The following is a 14,283-nucleotide window of genomic DNA, read 5'->3' on the forward strand; positions in this document are numbered from 1 at the left end:
ATAAAACTTTTATGAGCTGAAAAATGCTATAGGGTGTGTTTAACAGTGGTTCAGGGGATACTGAAAACATGCCTTCTGTCTATTTCAGGAGTAATTTGTACACCTGCGTTTTGAAAAATTATTGAAAGGTTTTCTTTGTGAACATGTATGAAGTCTACAGGGTTTAGAGGCATAGGGAAAGTTTGATCAATTATGGATTTTTTTCCTTTTTCTTAAAGCATGCGCCTTCTTGAAATCATCTGAAATGTCACAAGTTAGTTTAATAGGATTGTGAATGTTTTTAAAAACTAATGTATACTGGTAAATTTAACTTAAAGAATAATTTGGAAATGTATAGATAGTAAATTTAGAAATTATTATGCAAATGCTCACATAGTTATAACCTTAAAATACGCGGCTTCTTGATTTTATTTTAACACCATAATAGTGTAGTATAATAGTATGCATGTATAGTGCATACTATTTGTCAGGCCTGCTTGATGTTCTTTGTCTTGTCAGATGTATGTTTTTGCTAGTTTTGTAATTTATAGCTATCGAAATCTAAGTGTAAGACAAGAGTTAAGTCAATATTAAACTAACATGATATTAGTGAAATGACATTAAAGATAAATGACTTTTTAAGAAAAATAACTTTGACCTCTAAATTAGAGTTCATTTTGCTCTGTTTCCGTATTGACAATTATAGCATCTTATTGTTTACATCATTCAGAAACAGTCCCCATATGATTAATCCCATCTGCATTTTTGTTTGTACATTCAAGAAATGGACATAAATCTAAAGATTTATTTTCTGAATATGTTGATATTAAGGAGAGGGTAAGGAAGGAAGGACTTTGGCTCTAGGAACAGGATGTATGTGGTCAAATGCCAACATTTATATCAATTGCACCATCATCATTTTTTAGAAGGTAATGTTAGCACAAGATAGTTTCATAATTTTTAATTACATATTTTTATAGAGTTTATTATGTGGAAAAAATTACTTTCAGATTTCTTTCTTTCTTTTTTTTTTTTTTTTTTTTTTGGCTTTTTGCCATTTCTTGGGCTGCTCCTGTGGCATATGGAGGTTCCCAGGCCAGGGGTCAAATCGGAGCTGTAGCCACCAGCCTACACCACAGCCACAGCAACAATGGATCCGAGCCGCGTCTGCGACGTACACCACAGCTCATGGCAACACTGGATCCTTAACCCACTGAGCAAGGGCAGGGATCGAACCCGCAACCTCATGGTTCCTAGTTGGATTTGTTAACCACTGAGCCACAACGGGAACTCCCTCAGATTTCTTTCTTCAAACAGATTCTTACTCAGGGCCTCCATATTTTGAGTGGATAAAAGAGTGACTTCTCTGGTTAATGTTTGAGAGGGGAGAATAAGAACCCCAATTTCTTGGGACTTCTCCCTCACCTGCTGTGGTTGTCCCTAAAATAACGTGTCCCTCAGAACACAGAATGATATCATCTAGATAATTCAAAATAAAATAGCCACCTTCACATCATTCCTGAATGAACTGATTTTTTTTTTAAGTAAAAACATTTTTAAAATTGGTCTGATTATCCCTCGATATAGATATATATTTATATGTATATATAACAAATTAAGCAAATCTAGTTCAATTTTATTGTTGCCTATGTGTAATCAAGATCACATATAATTACATTTCAGGATATCATGTGAATGCACAGAGTGAAATCATCAAGCACACATTTAGGTCTTCGTACCTCCAGATCACTTCTTGCATATTTTATCGTGTTTAAACCTCAGAGATAATTTGTGAGACAGCTAGGGAAAGTATCGCGGGAGGGTAAATGGAGGCACACTGGGTCTGACACTTTGGCACTGGTCTGAGTCTTGGCGCTCCTTAGAGCATTTTTGCAGTGAGGCAATGCTCTCCCTTGATGAATTCACAAGAATAGTGACCCCCATTGTCTGAGGTGCTGTCCTGTCCATCAGTTTCTAAAGAACATGGACTCTGGAAAGACTGGCTTCTCTTGGGCATTCTATGGGCTTGTTAGGAGTAGATGACTTAGGTTTAGTTTGCTGCTACTATGAATATGCTATTCAGATACCTGCCTTGGCAAGAGAACAGCACGCTGAAATCAATAGCTCTGCTTCTGGGCTGCTTCTTCCTGCAGAATTTTGGAGCACATCCCCGAAAGTAGACGGGGCGGGTGCCTGCACACTTGAGTGGTTCCCTTTGCTGGGCTCCAGCCGAGGCTCCCTGCCAGAGGAGCACATTTTTTTTTTTCTTTTTTTTTCTGCAGGGAATTAGGATGACTTCCCCCATTCCTCCTTGGCTGCCCAAAGTCTAGAAAAGGATTAAGTTCTTCTGTTAGTCAAATAATGAAAAAAGAAGAGACGGTCTGTTTTCCTTCACTTCTATAGTATGAAAAAAAGAATTGGCCTTAATGTTTCTAAATTATTAATGCACCGCATTAATATATATTAATGCATTGCACCACAGACCAAAGGTTATCTTTTTACGAAGTCCTTCTAAGTGAACTATTTTGTATGCATAACACATACGCTCACATACAGACACACATATAAGCACACATAGAATCTCAACTTTTAAAATGCTCTATAAATGTTTTTTAACCCATTCATCTTAGGAAAAATGTAAGAAACTGAAATTGTGTTCCTCACAGCTTGAGGTTTACTAACAAAAGAGCTGTTCTTTAGATAGCTAAAAGGAACCTTGTTATCTTCTTCCTAACATGAATCAATGCCTATTCTTTCTGAAAATGGCATTTGCAATTACAACTTGCTGTTATCAATGAGGTGGGGCATTATCCAATGACAAATACCACTTAGTTCTCACCGACAGTGACCTTGAAAATAAGGCACACACTGTCTAACAGCAGAGTACAGTCCATCAAGGGTTACCTTCAGTTAAAGCTAGAACATATTTGTTCTTTGACAGATACTAAAAGGGGCACAAAATAGGCATAAACCATAGGCCCTGCTCCCAAGGACTTTGAATGCATTTGGGGAACCAGTATTAACACAATCAAAGATAACTGTAGTCCAGAAACACATCATTACACGCTAGGTATGAGGTACTGACTGAATAGCAGATGAAGTCAGCAAAGAAGGAATAAATGAAGGCAGAAGATTCAGAGAATAGTTCATGAGAAGGGAGAGATGTAATCCGGACCTTGTTGGAGAAGTACATCAAAAAAACTACCAGAAACTAACTGTTAGCCTGCTTCCCATCAAAGGCTCACCAGTGGGGTAAGGAGCCCCAAATATGATCAGGCAAACATAGGGCTGGGATGACAGAGAGGGCCTGGCCTGTTTCAGAAGATGAACCTTCTTAGGATTCACCTGGAAATCTGTACAGATGTATGGAAACCAGAGAGATTCAGCCAACTTCCTCAGGAGGGAGTGTTCTCACCCTTTTCTCTTCTTCAGTGATTGATACTTTATTAATTAAGAGCATCTTCTGTAGGTTAAGTACTTTTAACTTTTCAAAATATATCCCCATGAAATATCGTGGTTTAGAGTTACACACCTGTAAAGTTAAATGACATAAAACTACTTTTTAAAAAGTGGGCTGTGTACTCTAGAAGGTGATTTCGAGGTTTATTGACATCTTAATTCAAGTGAAATTTGAATCAGTGGAATTAGAGAAGCAGGTGTTTTAAGGTGGGGAATCTAGAGTTAATGTCTCCTTTGATTCTCTGCCATGTGGACCCCTGGATTTCTTAAACCTCCTGTCAGAATCTTTTGGCAAGTAAAATGGATCTAACGGTGATTGTCATATGGAAAGAACAATATTTCCTAAACTCTTTTTTCAAAATCACAGGGATTATGAAACAAACATAAAAAATGACCATATATGTATGTGTATATATATATGTGTACACACAGATATATATCCAAACGTATATTTATATACATTTTTTTAATGAATACTCAAATATTTGCCATGGCCTAGATACTGTACTAGACCTGGATTTCTGAAGCATGTTCTGCCTGTTCTATTCTGAATAACCCTGGCGAGGTAGTTGATTTGCTCCATACATGGAAAAGGCAGTTGGTATAGTGGAAAGAACCTTTAGAAACAGACCTGGGTTCATGGTCAACACTGTCATTTGCAGTCTGTTTGGTCTTGGGTCAACTGCTTTATCTCTGTAGGTCTCAGTTGTTATAACACTAAAAAATACGTGCTAATACTCCAAGCGTACCAGATTGCTTAAAGGAGAAGGAGATCTTTTCCAGGGCACATCGCACATCATTTAACACTCCTTAACGGACTGGAAAGCACTGAGCACCGTGCCTGGCACTTGGCAATGACAGTACAAATTAATTCCCTCTCAGCTTCAGCAGTTAGTTCCTTCTGAACTTTTAAATGTAGGACAGTTTAGATTGTTTGGTACTAAGTAGGTAAAAATGGAATTATGTTAAAATTCAAGATGATTTATACCAGAGGGAGACAAACATACTATAGTATCTGCTCAACAGCAAGAGCTTGTTAAAATTTTAATCTTCTGCGGATTGTGTTTGTCTAGGGTGATGCCATTTTGGGTGCAAATCAGAAGCAGCTGCAGCCCTTATTTAAAATTTAAATATAGTTATAGTATTGGTTCTATAGTATCTATATGTAGAAATCATTAGCTTTCTGCTTTTTCATGTGTGAAAATTGGGCTCATGATTTTTGATAACTACCAATTTAATTTTCTTTTCAAAGAAAAGATCTTTTTACAAATTCTTTATAAATTTTTCCAGGTGCTAGGCCAGGCCTCTTCTTGCATATTCATAGAAAACATGGACATTCCCTGCTGTCTTTTTGTTGTTGTCAAGGAAACCCCCCAGTTCTCTACACAGGGATTACATTCTTCTTTCTTAATAGCTCTTAGATCATTCATTTGTGCAATGAATAAAAAATGTATTCATGGGCCCAGACAGTGTTCTGAACTTTTGGGGGGGAGGGGTGTAGCCAAGGGGAGAGTGGGGTGGTGAGAGAAGCAATGGGGATTTAAAAAACAAAAACAGAAAAAGACATGCTCTCTGAGGTTTCCTTTTAATGAGGTAAAGTGATGGTTTTATTTTTACGAAGGCATGGCCTATTTTTGTCAGTTTACACAATTTTTAACATGACACCTCAGTGAGGCCAGTTTGTCACGTACAAAAAGAAAAGCTGGTTAATACGTGGCTTTATTGATAGAAGATTTCCAAGAATGAGGTCCTGGTTGAGGGGGTGGGGTGTGTTTTGGTGAAAACTTGTATATTTTTTTCATTTTTATTGAAGTACTTTTTTTTTTTTTTTACAACACAATTGAGGCGATAGAAAATGTAAACTATCCTTTTACCCTGAGGCATCATGTGGACAATTGAGAACCTGTTACACTGCATTAAAATTTGTGTTCCTTAGAGAGATAAGCCAGTATTTAGACTGTCTGAGTAGGAATCAAGAGGGAAATACCTGTCTGTTGGCATGAAGGCTATAATTATTCTTAATGGAGTGGCTTGATTTGGGGGAGAAGAATAAATTACGGTGAACCTTCTAAATACTTGCTGTAATTACTGTGATAATGTAGAAAGCATATTTCCATACATAATTTAAAGTCTAAGTAAGAGATTTTAAACTGGAAAGAAAGAATCTCTGGAGTGAGAGGAAAATTTAAATGTACTTCAGCATCCAGGTCTACAAAAACTTGACATAGTGTGTCACATTACCATACCCAGATTTGCTTGTACCCGCTGTACAATCAGCGCACGCTACCGTGACTGGCTACTAGTGACTTTATATTTTCATTTCATATCACAGTATCCTTGGCTTCTAACAGGGTGAATTCGTTTATTCGGACATATGCCGCATTGTAGGTTTTGTTTTTTCTAAGTTGAGAGAGGGGAAAGAAAATACATTAATTCTGTAAAGTATAACGGAATACACTGTAATTATCATTTTTCACTATGTTGTAATCTTACTTTGCTCTGCTCTGTAGGGGAGCCATTTTACCTTCTGCAGATAAAACCTCTACCCATCTCTTCACATTCAGTCCCAGGAAATATGTTAAAGGTTTGTTGAAATAAAGTCATTCACTCAAACTACTCTGTGGATGGGGAAAAGAAATTACTGTCATCTATAGTTTAGGTGGGAAGGGAACGTGAAATAACAAGTAAGCAATAAGAGTATGTAATAAATGCCAGTTGCTGGCTTTTGTGAAAGGAAAAATGGAGGTAATATGAAAGAAGTTGCTCTAAGAATCATTTTTGCAGGCATAGCCTCAGAATTGGCCTCACAAGAAACTCTAGGCATTCATCCCCTCACCGAACCACCATCCAGTTTCCTCAGGAGGACCCAAAGCTGCACCAGCCAGACCCCAGCCAGCTGACAGACAATGATGCCATTCTGGTGTAGGGGGCGGGTGTTGGTGGCACCAGCAAATTGCCTAGTGCATAAATATTGCTTACACTGTTCAACCTTGGCTCTGTATCAGAATCACCAGGGAGCCTCCAGATAAAAATACCCATTACCCCATCCCCCACCAGATAACTCGAATCTGAATTTCTAGTGGTGAGGCTCGGGCATGGGTATTTTTGGTTTCTTTTCTTAAATAGGCTTTATTTATTTTATTTTTTTAATGTTTATTAAAGTATAGTCGATTTACAGTTTTGTGTCAATGTCTGCTGTACAGCAAAGTGACCCAGACATATGTATACACACACATTCTTTTTCTCATACTATCTTCCATCATGTTCCATCCCAAGAGATTAGGTATCTCTATTTTTAAATGCATGTGATTTTGATGCCTAGAGAATGTTGAACACTACTGGTAAAATAAAGGCTTTCTGACCTACAGACAGAGATAGAAATGTAGACATTCCTGGGCAAGGGGATGCTTTAAACCTCTGCAAATTTAAACTGTACTTTACCAATTAAGGAGATAAAGAATGTGTTTAAATTAGTCTCCCCTGAGTGAAATGGTGGTCTTTGATCATGTTTTGGGAAGTGTAGTTTTTCTCACAAATGTGAAATGAACCTTGGCATCTGTAAGGAAGAAAATAGAATTAATATTTAATTAATTAATCTTGGTATCATTGAGATATATGTTTTTTAAAGTTTCAGAGTATTTGTAATTGAACCCAAAGTCATAGTGAAGGGTAGAGGATATGTCTTGAATTATCCACAACTGCGTGTTTCATTTTGTTGAACCCATATTTTTTCCTTCCCTCTCTCAACATGGACATTAAAAGGAATTAGCTCATAGCTTAAGGATTCTCTTGGCTATACTGCCAAAGTGAATTTGTTCATTTCACATTTACATTTGAAAAAAGACAATGATTACCACCCTGAGACAAGCCTATATGGATTCTAGATTTGGAAAGAAAAAGAATGATAAAAAGAATATTGAGACTGCCTACACATTTAGATTATCTGGACTGGTATAACCATAAAAGTCTTTAATATTTGAGTTATCTGTATGCTTCTTTAGTTGTATCTAGAATTTAAGCTATTATCACGTACCAAAAACCCCACAATTTTTTGCAGTCCAAAAAATGTACATCTTTCAAAGGAAGTATCAAACTAGTAAATGTAAACTTTTCCATTCTTGGTGATAAATAGCTGCATAGACATTCTTCCAACTAAATTCCCAAAGATGGGCTAACTGGCTAGAGTATGAAGAGCATTACATGTTTAAAGGATCCCTTCCCTTTAATTACGGAATATAGAATTTAGTAAGGTGAGTCAAGAATATAAAAACAACTAGGGAAATTATAAATAAGAAACGCCATGGAGTTCTTGTTGTGGCTCAGCGGGTTAAGGACCCCACCTTTTCTCTGGGAGGATGTGGGTTCCATCCCTGGCCTTGCTGAGTGGGTTAAGGATCCAATGTTGCTGCAAGCTGTGGTGTAGGTCACAGATGCAGCTCTGATTTGACCCCGGGCCCGGGAACTTTCATTTGCCACAGGCACAGCTATAAGAAGAAAAAAAAAAAAAAGAACACTATGACATAAGTCCTACGGTATACAATTAAAGATACAACTAGTTTGTGCTAAGAAGTTTTAGTGAAGACAGATTGGAGGATTGGAGGGCTGAGGGCTTTGGCTGGATCATGCAGAGGTGAAGTTCAAAGGAAGGTTTATGAAGCACTCCAAGTGTCGACAGGAGGAATCTTGTTGAACTGAAGTCTGAGATGGGAATGAGGAGGATATTTAGATGGGGGTGTGGAGCCTCTGGGCTCCAACTCAGAGATGCAGAGAATAAGAACAGAGAACGAAAGAAAGAGAATAAATGTGGGGAGCTGTTTGAAACACCCTGTTAAAGAGGTCAGGTAGAAGAGTTGAAAAGAATGGTCTGATTGAAATAAAATGGTGTTTGGTAGTTTAGTTTAGTAGCTATAATTTGGGGGCTTAGAAGCATATATATATATATATATATATATATATATATATGTTTATGAGAAGAATTTGTTTTACTTTAGTCAAAGCTTTTTACTTGAAATTTAAATCCTTGATTTTGGGAGTTCCCTGGTGGCATAGCTATTAAGGAGTTGTTGTCATCATTACTTTGGCTCAGGTTCGATCCCTGACCCAGGAACTTCTGCATGTTGTGGGCATGGCCAAAAAAAAAAAAAAAAATCATTCGGACCATGGTATTTTTCTGACATTAGGACATCTGGTAATTATCTATGTGCCCGCCTATCTATCTATCTATCTATCTATCTATCTATCTATCTTTCTATTGTCTATTTATCTATCTGTGAAAAACTTTGATGATCTTAGAGAACTAACATGAAAAAAATGAGAAAATTACTGCATTCTGGTTGGTTTTTATTTGTTTTGCTTTCAGGAAAACACTTAAAAACAAAATAACCTAGCCTCTCTTTCATCCAGCTCTTTATCTTTCTGTTCAGAAATGCTTGAAGGGCCCAACATTACTTGATTAAGCTCTCCAGGAAAGCCTCTGCTCTTTAAAAATTGGAAGTTAGGAAGTCCCTGGGGCCTCTTCTGTAAGCGAGAAGAGCCGATGCTCAATGCTATCTCCTTAAGCGCACTTAGCCCCGATGACTGTATCTAAACACACTTTTTCCACTTGAGAGAACAGCATTATTAGAGGATTATCTGAAGTTGGGAAAAGAGATGATTCCCATTTATCATCCTCATAACATGTCTGCCTCAAAAGTGAGGTCATCAGAAACGCTTATATTGTTTATTACCCTTTCCGAGTGTAAAATTCGTGAATTGAGAAATACTGAGCTCCTTGCTCAGCAAGAGGGAGCTGTCAGTGTAAGATAACACGCTTGGGTGGTATACCAAATGAACCTTGGCTGGCAGAGCTAACAGGGAAGTGTGGGTCACAGAATCCAATATTGATCTCCCAGCCTTGATCTCTCATCTCTGGGGGTCGGGGGTTTTGATACAAATATCACACGATTTTCAATTATTAAGGTAATTAAGGATGCAAAAACAACTGACAAGATTTGAGAAGGATGCTTATATCTTTGGTTTTTTTTGGGGGGGCCCCACTCGTGGCATATGGAGGTTCCAAGGATAGGGGTTTAATCGGAGCTGCCGCTGCCTACACCACAGCGACAGCAAAACCAGATCCAAGCCACGTCTGCGACCTACACCACAGCTCACAGCAACGCCGGATCCTTAACTCACTGAGCGAGGCCAAGGCTCAAACCCGCGACCTTAGGGTTACTAGTCGGATTCGTTTCCCCTGAGCCACAACAGGAACTCCCTCTGAATGCTTATGTCTTGATCATTCATGTCAATTTTTTTCAACATCCTGAGCTGACACCATTTTTTAAGTGTCTCAGATTTAGAATTTGGGATATCTGAGACAATCTAGTTGAAATTCACATTAAGTGGTTTTCTTTGCTTCATAAGGTGCCAGTTAGCCATTTTATTTTAAGAACATTTCAAAAGTGAGTGAAATTGAAGCATTTGTTTGTGTCTGGTTATTGGATTCATCGGTATGTGTCAGAAAACTTTAGTATCTTGGAGAACCTCAGTTTTTCTCTATTTAAATTCTATAAGCATTTCTCAAGTACTTCAGTATGACTGTCTATTGTATTTTTAAATAAGGAAACAAAACCTTTTTTGTTGCACATTAAGATGAAATCTGGAGTTCCCGTCGTGGCTCAGTGGTTAACAAATCTGACTAGTAACCATGAGGTTGCATGTTCGATCCCTGGGCTTGCTCAGTGGGTTAAGGATCCGGTGTTGCCGTGAGCTGTGGTGCAGGTCGCAGACGCAGCTCAGATCCCACATTGCTGTGGCTGTGGCATTGGCCAGTAGCTGTAACTCCGATTCGACCCCTAGCCCGGGCACTTCCAAATGCCACTGGTGTGGCCCTAAAAAGCAAAGAAAGACAGAAAGAAAGGTGATCCTAACATATCTCTTCTGATTAGATTGGTATACGCTTACATTTAATTAAAAGTTCTTGGAATTCCCGTTGAGGCGCAGTGGTTAACAAATCCCACTAGGAACCATGAGGTTTTGGGTTCGATCCCTGGCCTTGCTCAGTGGGTCAAGGATCCGGTGTTGCTGTGAGCTGTGGTGTAGGTGACAGACATGGCTTGGATCCCGCGTTGCTGTGGCTCTGGCGTAGGCTGGCGGCTACAGCTCCGATTAGATCCCTAGCCTGGGGACCTCCATATGCCGAGGGAATGGCCCTAGAAAAGGCAAAAAGACAAAAAAAAAAAAAAAAAAGCTCTTAAACTTAAATTGTAAAAATTCCCTATATGGAACATGAACTTGAGCCAACTGCCTGTGCATCTTATCAACTGTGTTTTGTGTCTGCCAGCAGTAGGACCCAAAGACTTGTGCTGCGTCTTATCTGCCATGAAGTAGTTAAAAGTACTTGGTGAATAATTCGAGGTCAGCTAGCAGTCAAGCTTTGTGTAAAATACCATTTTTAGAAAATCTATTAACCGTGATACCAGCATATTCAAGTCAAGCTGTTAAAATACATTCATATAAACATAGGAAAGATGATACATACACTGTGTAGCGTTCTGTGGCTTGACTGTTGCAATCCAAATAAAAGTTGTATCACCCTTAGAGCAAAATTCTGAAATAGAGCCATCTTTTATTAGGACTTGTTCGTCTAAGAGATGGAAACATTAATTATTCCAATAGGTTGCACCGTTAGTACAAAATAGAGCAGATCACAATTTTGTAATGAAATACCTGATTTCACAATAGCACAGGTGTCTCCTTGTCACACCCAACAAAGACTTTTTCTGGTTTGCAGTCATTGTAGCTCTTGAAACTCTAACAACATGTGTAGTGGGTGGGATGGTGACAAGAAAGGGGGAATGAAGAAGTAATTTCAGAAACTAAATAAACAGAGAGGAGAAAATAGGAATATGGGTGAGTTGTAGGTGGCAGTGGCAGGAGAGGATTCAACTGTCCATACCAGGTAGATTTCATGAAATTATAAAAGTATGGAAACAAACTAGCACTCTGAGAATAAAATGGAGATTTATCTGTAGAGGATCTGTTGGCAGAGAAAATTAACTTCAAAGCCCTCAGCAATGAGCGTTTTCCTCACTCTCAAACCAATGTTAAGAAACCTGAAGAAACCAATTGGAAGTTAACACGACTTATTTCAACAATAAATATTGGTAATTTAATTATGACAATATTCCTTTCAGAAAATGGAAACAATAATTTTAACTCTCATTTTGTGTCATTTTATTTAAGAATTCCCATTTAGTAGAACATTTTTACCCTATATATCCCAAGAGCACTTTTTAAAACATATCTTTTCAGTCACTGTTTATTATGATGCAGTGATAGTTCTTTGGTCTTTGCCAGCTTCAAGTTTCAATGAAAAGCATAAGATGAAATATCTTAAAGTATTTCTGTATTTTCTACTATTCTGAAAGCAAGTCAGATCAGATACTTTGGGAGGCAGGTGGAGGCAGGAATCCTAATTTAAATTTAATGACTGGTACATTTGTAATATGTAAACTCAAAAAGTGTCCTTTTAAAATACAGAGATAAAGTTTAGTAAGGCCATTTCCCTAACCTATTGGCAAGAGCACTTGTTTCAGAGAGAAAGAGAGAGATTTAGAAAATACTCTTGGAGGTGTTGAGTCTCTATAAAGTTGGTGAACATGTCTGCCATATAGTCTGATAGATAACAGGTACTCAGTAAATTTTGTGCAATTGCTTGGTCCTGGGGACATAACTTGTTTGGTTGGGTACCATGCATGGTTGTGGTGGTGAATTTAATATTATGTGCCCAAACCGGAATGATGCCAAGCCCTGTTTGTAAAGTATATGCAAAGATTACTCTCTGCTGTGTTTGTAGCTGTTGTGATTGAAATATTGTGGTATTTATTTAAGTTAGAAAATGGAACATGCTGTATCTATAGTTGAGTCTTTTGGTGAAATAATCTAATATGATGGTCCAAAATGCTAAGGAAGTCCTCTTCAATGTATGAGCAATAAGAAATATTAGCATTCCTTATCCAAGCATAAAAGACTGAAATAATGTTATATTTTGTTCCTTGAACTAAAATTAGAGAATATGAAGTGAACGTCAGAGTCTTCAACTAATGAATTAAGTAGACCTAACGAGTTGATAGTCAATGCAATTATTATTTACATTGTTGACTGACAATTAAGAGTTCTTTGTTGTCCTTCCTCGAAAAACATTTTATTTTACATTATTCATTCTTTTTTAAAACATGTAAATGAGCATCAGAGTGTCAGTTCCTTCGACAGGCTGGCATTTGACACACTGATATGCCTCGCTGTCTTCTCTCTGCTTTTTTCCACCCCACTTATTTTTTGAGCTGTTAACATCATGCTTGATGGATCCTCTATCTATAGTTATTCACTAAGAAGATCATGGGATATGTTTATTTTTAGAAAATAAAGATCATGGGATATGTTTATATCAGTTTTATTTTTAGAAAATAATTATTTTTAAAAGTAAGGCATTTATTTAGAAATCCACACACATCTACAATAGCATTGTTTTTTTACCCTATAGAGATTAGAAATAAGAATATTTATAAATAAAGAAAAAATTCTTTATTTATCCTTGTGTTTGGTTGGAAAAGCTTGGCTGAATTGTTAGTTTAAACTCTGCTACTTATAAAAAGGTACAAAATGTGTTGGGGATTTTTTTATATGCTTGACACAGACTATGGCTTCTTATTGAAATTCTTTCAGTATTTAAGTGCAAGATGCTGTGAGGATTTAGCATCTGTGTGTGTGTGATACTTCTTAATAGTGAATTCTCATTTTATTTATACTTAATAAAACCCAATGAGAAGGGGTGTGTGTAAAACTACACTATAAGAAATTTTAAGATAGGCCTATCTTTGAAGTTCATGTTAAATCCTCCAAAGTTGTAAAGAATAGTGTAACCAAGTCTGACTTAATTCAAATACATGCAAATAGTATTAACAGTGAGAGACTACTTGATTTGGTGATTATATAAGATTATTGATATGATAGTTCGAGAGATTCATTTGTGCAAAAGGCATTTAAGGTGCATTCTCTCGTGTACCTGTATAAGTATATGCATCTATTCTCTCACGTTCTTTTTTCTTAGTGAAAGGTAGACTTGAACATGGGCCATGTTAAAAGGTGTTTATTATCTAAAGATGTTTTCTTTTAAACCACATCACCACTTCAGTGATATAATATTTAACAAACTTACTCTTTTAGTTATCTTTTTATTCCTAAGAAAAGCTAAGGCATTGTTCATTTCTTTCAGTTTGACAATTAGGAAGAGTTATAACATCTATTGCAGAAATCATCTGTATTCATTTTATATTTTTATAATATACTAGAGTTATGCATTGATCTCCCCTCTCTTTATGGTAGAAATATTTTTCATTTATTTGCATACCTCTACTTCTTTGTTTTCACAAAGAAGACATTCTTGAAAGGCCGAATGTCTGAGGTGGAGATATAAGGGATGAACTATAGTCTGTGAGAGTCAAACAGGGTGGTCTTATAATGAAGGCAGAACAATCCACTCCAGCATAAACAGTATTTTGTGGAGATAGTATGGTGAAGATGTGGCAGGATACAGAGAACAAAGTATTTTCTCTTTTGAATTTATTAGAGTGAAATGGATCAAGGTAAAGACAGTGTTATCTTCCAGTTACACTGAAATCTCGTGGTCTTTGCAGCAAACTATAGTTAAAAACAGAAGGAACTCTGTATAGTTGATATACTTCTGTATAGTATAGTTGATATACTTCTGTATTTCTGTTGACATAAAAAATACAAACAATACTCTTACCTTTTCAGTAGCATTTTTTTTTTCTTTTTGGACATTAGTAAATGCTAGATGTGGAT

The 14,283-nt window shown here is 37.0% G+C and overlaps 1 protein-coding gene and 1 long non-coding RNA gene across 7 annotated transcripts in view; both read left to right on the forward strand.

Annotated features, from left to right (window-relative positions):
- The window catches only part of VCAN (versican), a 128,851-nt gene that overhangs the window by 69,750 nt on the left and 44,818 nt on the right, over nucleotides 1-14,283 (forward strand).
- On the forward strand, nucleotides 8,656-12,861 carry LOC146405624 (uncharacterized). Its single transcript, XR_014838221.1, has 2 exons — nucleotides 8,656-9,396; nucleotides 10,159-12,861. It is a non-coding gene; the product is annotated as an uncharacterized LOC146405624 (long non-coding RNA).

This window comes from Sus scrofa, chromosome 2 (assembly GCF_054392235.1).
Source record: "Sus scrofa isolate SSC_HxYL_T2T_F1_AM1 chromosome 2, Sscrofa_HxYL_maternal_Yorkshire_Landrace_v2.0, whole genome shotgun sequence".
Taxonomy (NCBI): domain Eukaryota; kingdom Metazoa; phylum Chordata; class Mammalia; order Artiodactyla; family Suidae; genus Sus; species Sus scrofa.